Below are 11,803 nucleotides of genomic sequence, written 5' to 3' on the forward strand. Positions count from 1 at the left end.
TTATTAATTATTTAGATAATTAATCTTTTTTCTCTCTAACCACCTTAGTGGAAGGTTAGTTGTTTTTTTATGACAAATGGAATAAATAAAATATGATTTTATTATTCCAAACACAATCTACACGACTTATGAAAGATTACACGATTTGTTCAAAGCCTATATGATAGACTTTGTTCTCTATACGATTGAAGATCTCTCTATGCGATAGTGTTGTTCTTCCTCAATCGTCTTCCTCTTCTATAGTCAGAAACTCCCTCCTAATCGAAATAGTCAGAGTCCACCACTCTTGGGTTTTCATTCTGAGAATACAGAGGATACCAAACGGTAGTGTTTTCATCACTTTTGGTTCGAGTTCTATTGCTGTTTGTTGGAGGAGTTCGTGTATGTTCAAAGAGTTCGTGATAGCACGAGACATTTACACGAAGAACTGTTCTTCAAAGGTATATTACTTGAATCCTTTTGTTGTTCAAAAGCATGCTGTAATTTTAGTTAAGATGCATAATCTGTATGTTTGTTGTAAATGTTTGTTTTCAATCAAAATGGAATTTGGACGATCCGTTTCCGCTCATGGATCTTGTAAATCAAGTTCCTTCATAAGGTTGGGTGTCGTATTTTAGTAACACTATCGGATGCAACCCACTCTATAGTTGTTACAAGGAATTGTAAAGTGATGCAAACAAAGTGATCCTGGTTCGTTCACGTGGTGACATGAGAAGTGGAGTGTCCTATGCAATGAGTTTGCATAAGATCGGACCAAGAAATAAGTCACTCTTACTTTGTAACGTTGTTTACTGTTTAAGACTGACTATTTCATAACGACGACCTAGGTAACTTAACCTTAATCCTAAGTTAATTATGAACTCCTGTTTATTCGAGATTATCCTTTGATCTGCATAAGTGAGAATAGTCCAATAGCACTGCTCAATAAGCCTCCAATTTTAGGGATAAGACCGGGTAGATAGCTGGAGACATAGGATGCAAGATGAATTCACGCCTACCCGATTTAGGGATAGAAGGAAGGTTATTCTCTTAAGTGTTGAATCCAGGTCTTGAACAAGGGGCCACACCCTCTCATTGACCCGAGAAGGATTCGATTTAGTGATTGGATCACAAACCAATTGTTCATTAGAGGATCAAGGCACTTAAGGAGCAAGACGTAATTTCGGGGGTAAAACAGCATTTAACCCAGCCGTTATTACGAACAACCTTTGAAGGGTCGACTTACTGATTATAGTTAAATGAGGTGGACACAAATATATCTACAGTAAGGATAGTGAAACTATCGAGCTATAGTGGTGTGACTCGATAGTTAACGAATATTGATTAATTTGGTCTAAAGAGTTTTAGCCAATTAATCTCAAATCATTGAAGCTCATGATCTGTAGGTTTATAAAGTCCCTCTACTAGCTCGTAAAACACGAACACCTTGAATTAGTAAATGGAGTGAATTTAGAATAATATCAATTTGAAGTGTTCAAATTGAATTTCAATTTGAAATGTTCAAATTGAATTTAGGGTTTGAATTTGAATAGTTCAAATTCAAATTAGGGCTTGTATAACTATATTTGATATAATTAATTAACGTTTAATTTATCAAAATTAAACGAAATTGGGGAGTTTATAATATTTTATTTAAATATTAATTACATGAATATGATTCATGTTTAAAATTAGGTATGTGATTAATTCAATATTTGATATTAAATTACTATTTAATTAATTAAAAACCCAAATTAATTTTCATTTTTATTTCAATTTCATAACTTTAAATATTCGTTTTGATTTTAATAAATTTCGAATTAATTAAAATTAAAGATTAAAAATGAAAATTGGAATTTTGAAACTTGGTAGTGGACTTTTTTACATTTTGGTGAAGTAAGGAGGTGTTTCTCCTAAATTCACATACATTGCCCATTAATTCCATGCATTTGAAGTGGCATCAGCTAGTTTCTTGAGTGTCTGCATGAAAGGGAATGATCAAACTCTTCAATTTTGAGATTGAAATAAACTCAAGGCTGAAAACTAGTTTATGCAGAAATGGTTTTTCCCTCTCTTCAAACCCACACCAAAACCTTTGCAAATTCAACTTAATTGTGATTTCCACAACTCAAATTCAAGGCTGAGAATAGTAGAGAAAATCTCTTGGTAGTCATTGATTTCAATTGGAGAAGATTGCAGCTCAAATTCGTGTTTCAGGAGGATCTTCAAAAGTATGTGTTGAAACCCTCTTAATACCCTATGAACATGCTTATTTTGTTGTCAAAATGAAGGAATTAGAATGTTTAATGATCATGTTTTCTTCCGCTGCATTTTTCTCTAAACCAACAAAAAGTTCATTTTACTTGGTTCTTAAACTTGTAATTTATGGTTTACTGTTAATTTTCTATAGATTCTTGATATATTGCATGGGTAAAAAATGGGGTTTTGAGATTGTTTTATTTCATGGCTCAAACAAATTAGTGTGGCTGCTGGGATTCGAGACCTACTGGGATCCCAAAAAAATACATTTATAAATCACTCTCAAGAGCTTGTAGGCAAGTAGGAACGGGTCGTCTCCACAGAGAACCTAGGACGATCTTAACCTTAACTTGAATTGCAGTGAAAGTTAAATAAGATTAATGTAAAAGCATAATTAAACTGAGACTTAATTTGATTAAAGAACTTGGCTTAGGGATTTGGAATTCATTCATTTACTTGGTTGCTCATCGAACTCAAAGGATTATTTGGATGCTTAATGCTACTCTTAGCTTGTTTGCAAACTAACGCCCTATTGAACTATGCTTAATTAGTCTAAATGTTTAATTAACCAAATTCGATAAAGGCCTAATCAATAAACACCGTATTAAGCCTAGGTAATCAAGCAAAGTTCATAAGAAATCTTGGGTAATTACTAACAATGTGATCCTTAAACGATTCGTTATGCAATGTAGTAAAAGGTTTATCCCATCCAATCTAAAAGCTTACATACAAGTATGTTCTAACCTATTCCCTACTGAGATAAACACACCTAGATGCATTCCTCTCTAGCAAAACAAAGAAAAGATAATGGGGATCAAGCCATACATGAATTATAAGCATAGAAGATGAAATATATCAACAATCTATAGAAAATTAGCAGTAAACCATAAGTTACAAGTCTCACAACCAAGTAAAATAAGCCTCATCTTATCCCTGAGTTAGAGAAAACTTAATGTAGAAAATAACAATTTTTAAGTAGTTTTTTATTGGGTTTTTTGGAAATTTAAAGGCCCAATGGCATTATTGTAATTATTGAGCAGTGGTAAACTTGTAATTATCCCTATCTTCTCAAAAATTAAGGCATTTTCGTTTTGTCTTATTAGCTGAAGAGAAAATTGAGAAAGGCGACCGACTTGGACTTGAAGACAGACCTGTGGTCATCTGAAAGGGAGAGCCGAAAGCCGTCTGAAGCAATCCGTCCGCCGCTGTCCGTGGGTGACGAGTTCTGACGTCGGCGAGCGTCCGTGACGGTGGCGTGGGTGTAAGACAAGATTGTTGGGTGTCGGCTTCGTGGAAGTGCAACGGCCGGTCAAAGAGCCGCTTGGCTGGACGGTGGGAGCAGTAGCCAGTCAGATCTGGTTTAGCACGTGGGTGTGCTGGTCAGCTCCGGTTTAGCGTGTGAGTGGGCCAGTCAGTTCCGTTTTAGCGCGTGGGTTTGCTTACAGATCTAGTTTTGGTGGTTCGCTAGTCAGAGGCGGGTAGCACACTGTTTTGGGCTGTTTAGCAGCGGGTTGTTCTCAGTTTTCAGAGGCGACGTTGTGTACGGGTCTCTCTCGGTATCAGTTGATATTGAAATTACAGATTGGTGATTTCGTTGATTATCTATAATTTGAAATTCCTTTATTGATCACTAATAAATTAATTCAAGCTGGTTCTCAAAGTGGATGTAGACCAAACTGGTCGAACCACTATATATCTTGGCGTTCTTTACTGCTTTTAATTTATATCTGTTGATCGTTTGCGTCTTTTTGGCCATCTAAGTTAGGTTCAGAAACTCTCACAAGTGGTGTCAGAGCTCCAGTTGATCCAAAGAGGTTATGCGGTAGTGTGTTCTGACATATTCTTTGTTCAGGCTTTTTGTTGGAATTAATTTGACATATGGCTTCGATGTCTACACGGTTCGAAGTTGTTAAATTTGATGGGAAAGATGATTTCGGGTTATGGAGGAAAAAGATTAAGGTTATTCTGGTACAACAAAAGGTAGCCAAAATCTTAGATGAAGATACTTTCCACCAACAATTACAGAAGCTGAAAAAAAGGATATGGATGAGATGGCCTATTCAACAATAATTATGTATCTGCCAGATGGAGTGCTTAGGCTAGTAAATGAGGCCACTACTACAGTGGAGTTGTGGAAGAAATTGGAAAGTATTTATTTAACTAAGTCCTTGCCAAATAAATTATATTTAAAAGAAAAATCTTTGGATATAAGATGGACTCAAGTAAAGGCTTAGAAGAGAACCTAGATGAATTTCAGAAGATTATAGTTGATCTCAATAATATTAGTGAGAAGATGTCGGATGAAAATCAAGCAGTTATTCTTCTGAATTCTTTGCCAGAATCGTATCGAGAAGTTAAGGCAGCTATTAAATATGGACGGAATTCATTGTCCATGGATATAGTGTTAGATGCCTTGAGAACGAGAAATCTCGAGATTAAAAAGGAACGTAATGATGAAGAGTTACTCATGGCCAGAGGCTGAAATGAGAAAAAGAACGGAAAAGGAAAAGAGTCGAGATCCAGGTCGAAATCAAAGGGGAAAAGCAAAAAGTGTTTCCTATGTCATAAAGAAGGACACTTTAGAAAGAATTGCCCTTTGAATAAGAGCAAGAAAGCATCAAGTAGCAAGTATACAGGGGATTCTAATGCAGCAAATATTACTTATGGGTATGATTCAGCAGAGGTCTTGATGGTGTCCAGCAGGGACATTCAGAATGCTTGGATCATGGATTCAGGGTGCACGTATCACATGACTCCTAATCGGGATTTCTTGATTGACTTTCAGGAAAATGATGGGGGATCAGTTCTGCTTGGTGATAATGGTGCTTGTGATGTTAAAGGAATTGGGTCAGTTCGAATTACAACACATGATGGTATGATCAGAATTCTTACAAATGTAAGGTATGTTCCAGAACTCAAACGAAATCTAATTTCTCTGGGCGAATTAAACAGAGTAGGTTATTTTTATAAATCAGAGAATGGAGTTCTGAAGGTTATCAAGGGATCTTTGGTTAAGCTAAAGGGAACCTTGAGGAATGGTCTTTATGTGTTAGAAGGTACTGCAGTTTCAGGTAGTGCTGCTATTGCATCCGGGAAAGAAACAGATAAATCTATGTTATGGCATAACAGATTGGCTCATGTAAGTGAAAGAGGTCTGCAAGCTCTTTCAGAGCAAGGTTTTCTTGGAGGAGTTGACATTGAACTCCCATTTTGTGAACATTGCATAATGGGAAAGTCTACCAGAGTGAAGTTTGGGAAAGGAAAGCATTCTACTAAAGGAATTTTAGATTATATTCATTCAGATTTGTGGGGTCCTACAAAGGTACCTTCTATGGGAGGTTCGAGATACTTTATGTCAATCATTGATGATTTTTCAAGAAAGGTGTGGATGTACCCACTGAAACAGAAGGATGAAGCTTTTGGGAAATTTCTTGAATGGAAAAAGCAGGTTGAGAACCAGACAGGCAAGAAGGTAAAGTATCTGAGGACAGACAATGGTTTGGAATTTGTGAAACACAAATTTGATAAATTTTACAAATCTGAGAGAATTACGAGACATTACACTGTTACGTACACTCCACAGCAGAATGGTTTAGCTGAGAGATTCAACAGAACAATTATGGAGCGTACAAGATGTCTCTTGATGCTTCATTACCCTTGAAATTTTGGGGGGAAGCTACCCAAATAGCCTGTTATCTTATTAATAGGAGTCCATCTTCCGCTTTAGACCTAAAGACTCCTCAGAAGATATGGACAGGAAAAGCTCCAAGCTTGGATCATCTCAGAGTGTTTGGATGTTCAGCTTATGCTCATGTTAAGGAAGGGAAGCTGAACAAGAGGGCACTAAAATGTATGTTTATTGGCTATCCTCAGGGTGTTAAAGGATATAAACTTTGGTGCTCGGAAGAGGGCAGAAATAAATGCATTATCAGCAGAGATGTGACCTTTAATGAAACAGAGATGTCATTTCGTGTCAAAGAGCAGCAGAAATAGAAAACAGTTGATCAGATTGAGGCAGAGGTTAGAATTGACTCTAAAGCACAACCATCAGTTAATTCAGGTGATTTCAGTGATCAGTCATCCAGTTCTGATGGTAGACACCCTCAACTACAAAGAAATTTGATTGATGAGGGAGCTTTTGGTGAAGAAAGCTCAAGTGGCAGTGACCTACAGAACTATCAGCTTACACGTGACAGGCCTCAGCAGGTGAGGCAAGCTTCTACAAGGTATGGTTATGCTGATTTAGTTGCTTATGCTCTTACTTGTGCAGCTGACAGTATTAAAGCAGAGCCTCTTACTTTTGAGGAGGTTATTGTATCTGATTCGAAGGAACAGTGGAAGGATGCTATGGAAGCAGAATTGTTCTAATTGCAGAAGAATCAAACATGGTCATTGGTTCCGAGGCCTCCTAATCAGAAACTCATTCAGTCAAAGTGGATTTATAAAATCAAGCCAGGTACAGGAGGTGACAGCAAGCTTAGGTATAAGGCTAAACTGGTAGCCAAGGGCTACACTCAAAAGGAAGGAGTTGACTTTCATGAGATTTTCTCTCTGGTGATGAGGTATTCATCCATTCGATTAATTTTATCTATTGCTGTTCACTTTGATATGTTTGTTGAACAAATGGACGTCACCACAGCTTGTCTTCATGGTGAATTGGAGGAAGTGATCTACATGGCTCAACCTAAGGGCTATGAGGTGAAAGGAAAGGAAGACATGGTTTGTCGTCTTCACAGGTCCATCTATGGACTGAAGCAATCACCGAGATAATAGTATATCAGGTTTGACATCTTTATTCTGAAGCAGGGGTTTCACAAGAGCTCTTATGATGCCTGCGTGTACTGGAAACTATCTTAGAAAGGTACATATACTTATCTACTTCTGTATGTATATGATATGATTCTGGTGTCTAAGGATTATTCTGAAATCTGTGATCTCAAGAAACGATTGAGTAGTGAATTTGAGATGAAAGATTTAGATGAACTGAAAAGGATCCTAGGCATGGATATGAAAAGAGATAGGGAGAAAGGTTTGTTAACCATTTCGCAGGAGAGTTATGTGCATAAACTGCTTGAGAAGTATAATATGTCTAGTTGTCAGGCAGTTTCGACACCCTTAGCATCTCAATTCAGGCTTTCTTCATCTCAGTGTCCTGTTACTGAACAAGAAAGGTTAGAGATGGCGAATATTCCCTATTGTAATGTTGTTGGAAGTATTATGTATTTGATGATTTGTACTAGGCCTGACATGGGATATGCTATGAGTATGATAAGTAGGTTTATGTCAAATCCTGGGAAGGAGCATTGGAATGCAGTTAAATAGGTACTTCGATATTTGAAAGGTAATGCCAATATATCATTGTGTTTTAGCAGGGATTGTGATAAATCAGCACTGTTGGAAGGCTTCACAGACGCAGATTATGCTGTAGACCTTGACAAAAGAAGGTCTCTATCAGGTCACATTTTTCGTTTGCTTGGTAATGTGGTCAATTGAAAGGTTGCTCTACAGTCAGTTGTTGTCTTGTCTACTACTGAGTCAGAGTATATTTCAGTGGGTGAAGCTGTGAAAAAGGTAGTGTGATTGAAAAGAATAGTTGGTGAGTTGTTGTTGCAGGAGTTCATTCCTATCGTCCGTTGTGATAGCCAGAGTGCTATTCATCTTGCGAAGAATCCATCTCATCACGAACGGTCTAAGCATATCGATGTCAAATTTCATTTTATCAAAGAAGTTGTGGCTCAGAAAGATGTTGAACTGGTCAAGGTTCATACAGTTGAGAATTTGTCAGATATGTTAACCAAGGTTCTTCCAGCCCATAGGTTCAAATACCTATTAAATGGGCTGAATATTAAATCTGGATGATAGGAAGATTAGAAAATCAGCTTGACACTTAAATATTCTTGTTTTGAAGGAGATTTGTAGAAAATAACAAGTTTTTTAAGTGGTTTTTTATTGGATTTTTTGGAAATTTAAAGGCCCAATGGCATTATTGTAATTATTGAGCAGTGGCAAACTTGTAATTATCCCTATCTTCTCCAAAATTAAGGCATTTTCGTTTTGTCTTATTAGCTGAAGAGAAAATTGAGAAAGGCAACCGACTTGGACTTGAAGATAGACCTGTAGCCGTCTGAAAGGGAGAGCCGAAAGCCGTCTGAAGCAATCCGTCCGCTGCTGTCCGTGGGTGACGAGTTCTGATGTGGGCGAGCATCCGCGACGGTAGCGTGGGTGTCCGACAAGATTGTTGGGTGTCGGCTTCGTGGAAGTGCAGCGGCCGGTCGAAGAGCCGCTTGGCTGGACGGTGGGAGCAGTAGCCGGTCAAATTTGGTTTAGCACATGGGTGTGCTGGTCAACTCCGATTTAGCGTGTGGGTGCGCCAGTCAGTTCCGTTTTAGCGCGTGGGTTTCCTTATAGATCTAGTTTTGGTGGTCCGCCAGTTAGAGGCGGGTAGCACACTGTTTTGGGCTATTTAGCAGCAGGTTGTTCTCAGTTTTCAGAGGCGACGTTGTGTGCGGGTCTCTCTCGGTATCAGTTGATATTGAAATTACAGATTGGTGATTTCATTGATTATCTGTAATTTGTAAATTCCTTTATTGCTCACTAATAAATTAATTCAAGCTAGTTCTCAAAGTGGATGTAGACCAAACTGGTCGAGCCACTATATATCTTGGCGTTCTTTACTGTTTTCGATTTATTTCTGCTGACTGTTTGCATCTGTTTGGCCATCTAAGTTAGGTTCAGAAACTCTCACACTTACCTTGGCCACTCATAATGTGGTAAGATGAGCTTCAATGTTGACATAAATGCTAGGTATAAGAAGATAAAAATTGGGATTGAAAAATACAGAGAAAATAGTGTTGAAGGCGCACAAATTAAGGTCTGATCTAACGCAATAAGCCAAATGAATATTTATAAAAGTCTACTAGCGTCGCAGTGCTGATAGCCCTTGTCGAAGCACAGGCTTCCCGTAGGGTGAAGTGTTGTGATGCCTCGCGTGCAGCTCCTTTGTTCATCCATAAAAATCTAGTGTCGCGACACTAGCCCAAATGTTTGACTCTGGAAATTGTATCGGATGCAACAAAGCACGAACGCTACTACGCCAGCCACCTAAGGGAAAATCTATCATTTTGTTTCTTCTTTTCATTGTCCATGCTTTGGAGCTTCGTTTTGGTTCGTTTTCGTCTCGTTTCAACTTCGATGGTCAATTCTACCTCTTAGTTACTCAGTACTTGTTAGAAATGTGATAGCTAAATATATTTGTTTAAGATTTCTGGCATTGACTCTTTGGGCTTTTTGAAGTTGTCTTTGTTTTTTGTCTTTGGTGGATCTTGTCTCAGAGGATGTTCTTCTAGATGCCAAATCTACAAAATATTTCTTTCCTTATTTAACTTATTCTGCAAAATATTTTATTTGGAATGTTTTCCTTTTTGTTGAGCTGACGATTTTATAAAGGGATATTTTACATCATTCTACTGTGCTATTTCAGTTTAATAATCTCTCATGCTAGGGTTGTCGAACGTATTATGTAAGAGATCGTTGTGAGAATTCTATAGAATACATATTGCATTGCATTGATTTCAAGAAGAAGGTTTAATATTGTGTTCATGTTCTTCACTTACTTTTACACTAAGCATATCACAGCAACGAAGGTTGCTCGGTCTTAGGGGGAGTCCAATACTTTTTTGATCAAGAAGGATTTCTCAAACCTAATAAGGAGCCTAAGGTGTTATTCATCGAGAAGAGAGTTCTCAAGACTTAGTGCGAGCCTAAGTTCTCATGTGAAGGAAGTTCACAAGTAGAAGGAAAGATTGCATCAAGTGAGAGAGAATCTCACACACTTAGGGGTGCCTAAGTGTTTTAACATTAATATTCATATACTTAGGGGGAGCCTAAGTTTGAGAGAGAAGGAGTCTTACATCTAGGGAAACCTAGGTGATCAGCTAAGTCGAGTTGTACGGGTGTCACTGTAATTATTGTTATTTACAAATAAGTATAACGTTGTAATTACTTGACTTATGTATATTAGTGGAATCTCTTTCCCAGACATACTGCCTCCCAAAAGTAGGTGGTTTATCACCGAACTGGGTTACCAATCTCGTTGTATTTATTTTTTATTCATTCTCTGTTGTTTTACTGTTATTTCCAAAATTGCTAAGACGTCCTTGAGACAAGCATGTTGAGTTTGAATAACCAGTTTCCAAAATTTCAAATACCTACAAAATCATAGAATAAACGTGTAAAATCCTAAAATGAGTCCGAAGTACGTTAGAAAAAATAGTACTTTTACGGTGCTAACACATAGCCATTATGATTCCTAGGCTTCAGAGCTCCCTCCAATAAGCCTATAAATCATTTGATTCTCAGACTTTTGATTTTGCACCTGCACACCAAACGCCTTCCATAAGCCTTAACATTTACTTGTTTTGTAATTAAACACGTAACCATTGCACATGTTTATACTTCACTAACGGAACAGGAAAACAGCAAGTTGTTTTCAACCTTATAGTGGAAGTTTTTGTTCCGTCAATGAAAGATGTTGTCATTGCTGGGGGAAGCGATGTAAATAAAAATTGAAAAATACTAGCAAACTCAAGATCTTGTGGAAAGGTCAATTGATAGTTTAGGCACGCTTCTAATAAGTGTTGTTCTACAATAATTTACTTTACATGGGGCTGCAAGCATACTATAACGGTTGTCTCAGCAGGATACCACGACTAATTTTGATAGAATGGCAACCTCAAACTACATGGATCTGGCAGAATTTTTAGATAATTGCTCTCAGCTCAAGTCAATATCAAAAAGAAAGAAAGAGATAAGAGAAGAAGTATTCAAATTGGAATGAGATACTCTAAATGAAGAAACAAGTAGTTATTTATAGGCAAGCAACTTATTAACTCTCCAATAATCATTTATCTTCTAATTCCTCCGGTGAATCAAGACTAGGGGTGTTCAAATAACCTGACAACCCAAACAACCCGAACTACCCAACCCCAAATATAAGGGTTGGGTTGGGTTAGTATTGTTCTTGGGTTGGGTTGGGTTAAACTTTTTATATTTTTGTTGGTTTAGGTGGGTCGTGGGTTGGCTTAAAAAAAATTAAGTTGACCCAACTCAGCACGAATTATATATATGTGTGTATACATATCTTTGTTTAAAGTTTAATTACTTTGTATTGATTAATTTGTGAATTTTTTAATAATTTTTTAAAAAATTGTTATGATATTTGTCTTTGTTTAAAATTTGCAATAAATATCATACATATTTGGTATTTAGCATTTTAATTTTATGGGATTTTAGTTATTAGTCATGTGTTTTATATAAATTTACATATTTTTAATTTAAAAAAATAAGTTATAACCCGACAACTCAATCCAACCCGACCCGAATTTTAAGGGTTGAATTGGGTTTGGATGGAGACTTTATTTGGGTCATTTGAATTGTCAATCCAACCTACTCGAACTTTCAGAATGACCCTAAAATCACTATCAACCCAATCCAACTTATGTATATCCATAATCAGGACACTACTATAGTTCCCTAATAATCATAACCTTCATACCATAAAAAAAAT

The sequence above is a fragment of the Benincasa hispida genome, chromosome 2, assembly GCF_009727055.1.
Source record: "Benincasa hispida cultivar B227 chromosome 2, ASM972705v1, whole genome shotgun sequence".
In the NCBI taxonomy this organism is placed as follows: domain Eukaryota; kingdom Viridiplantae; phylum Streptophyta; class Magnoliopsida; order Cucurbitales; family Cucurbitaceae; genus Benincasa; species Benincasa hispida.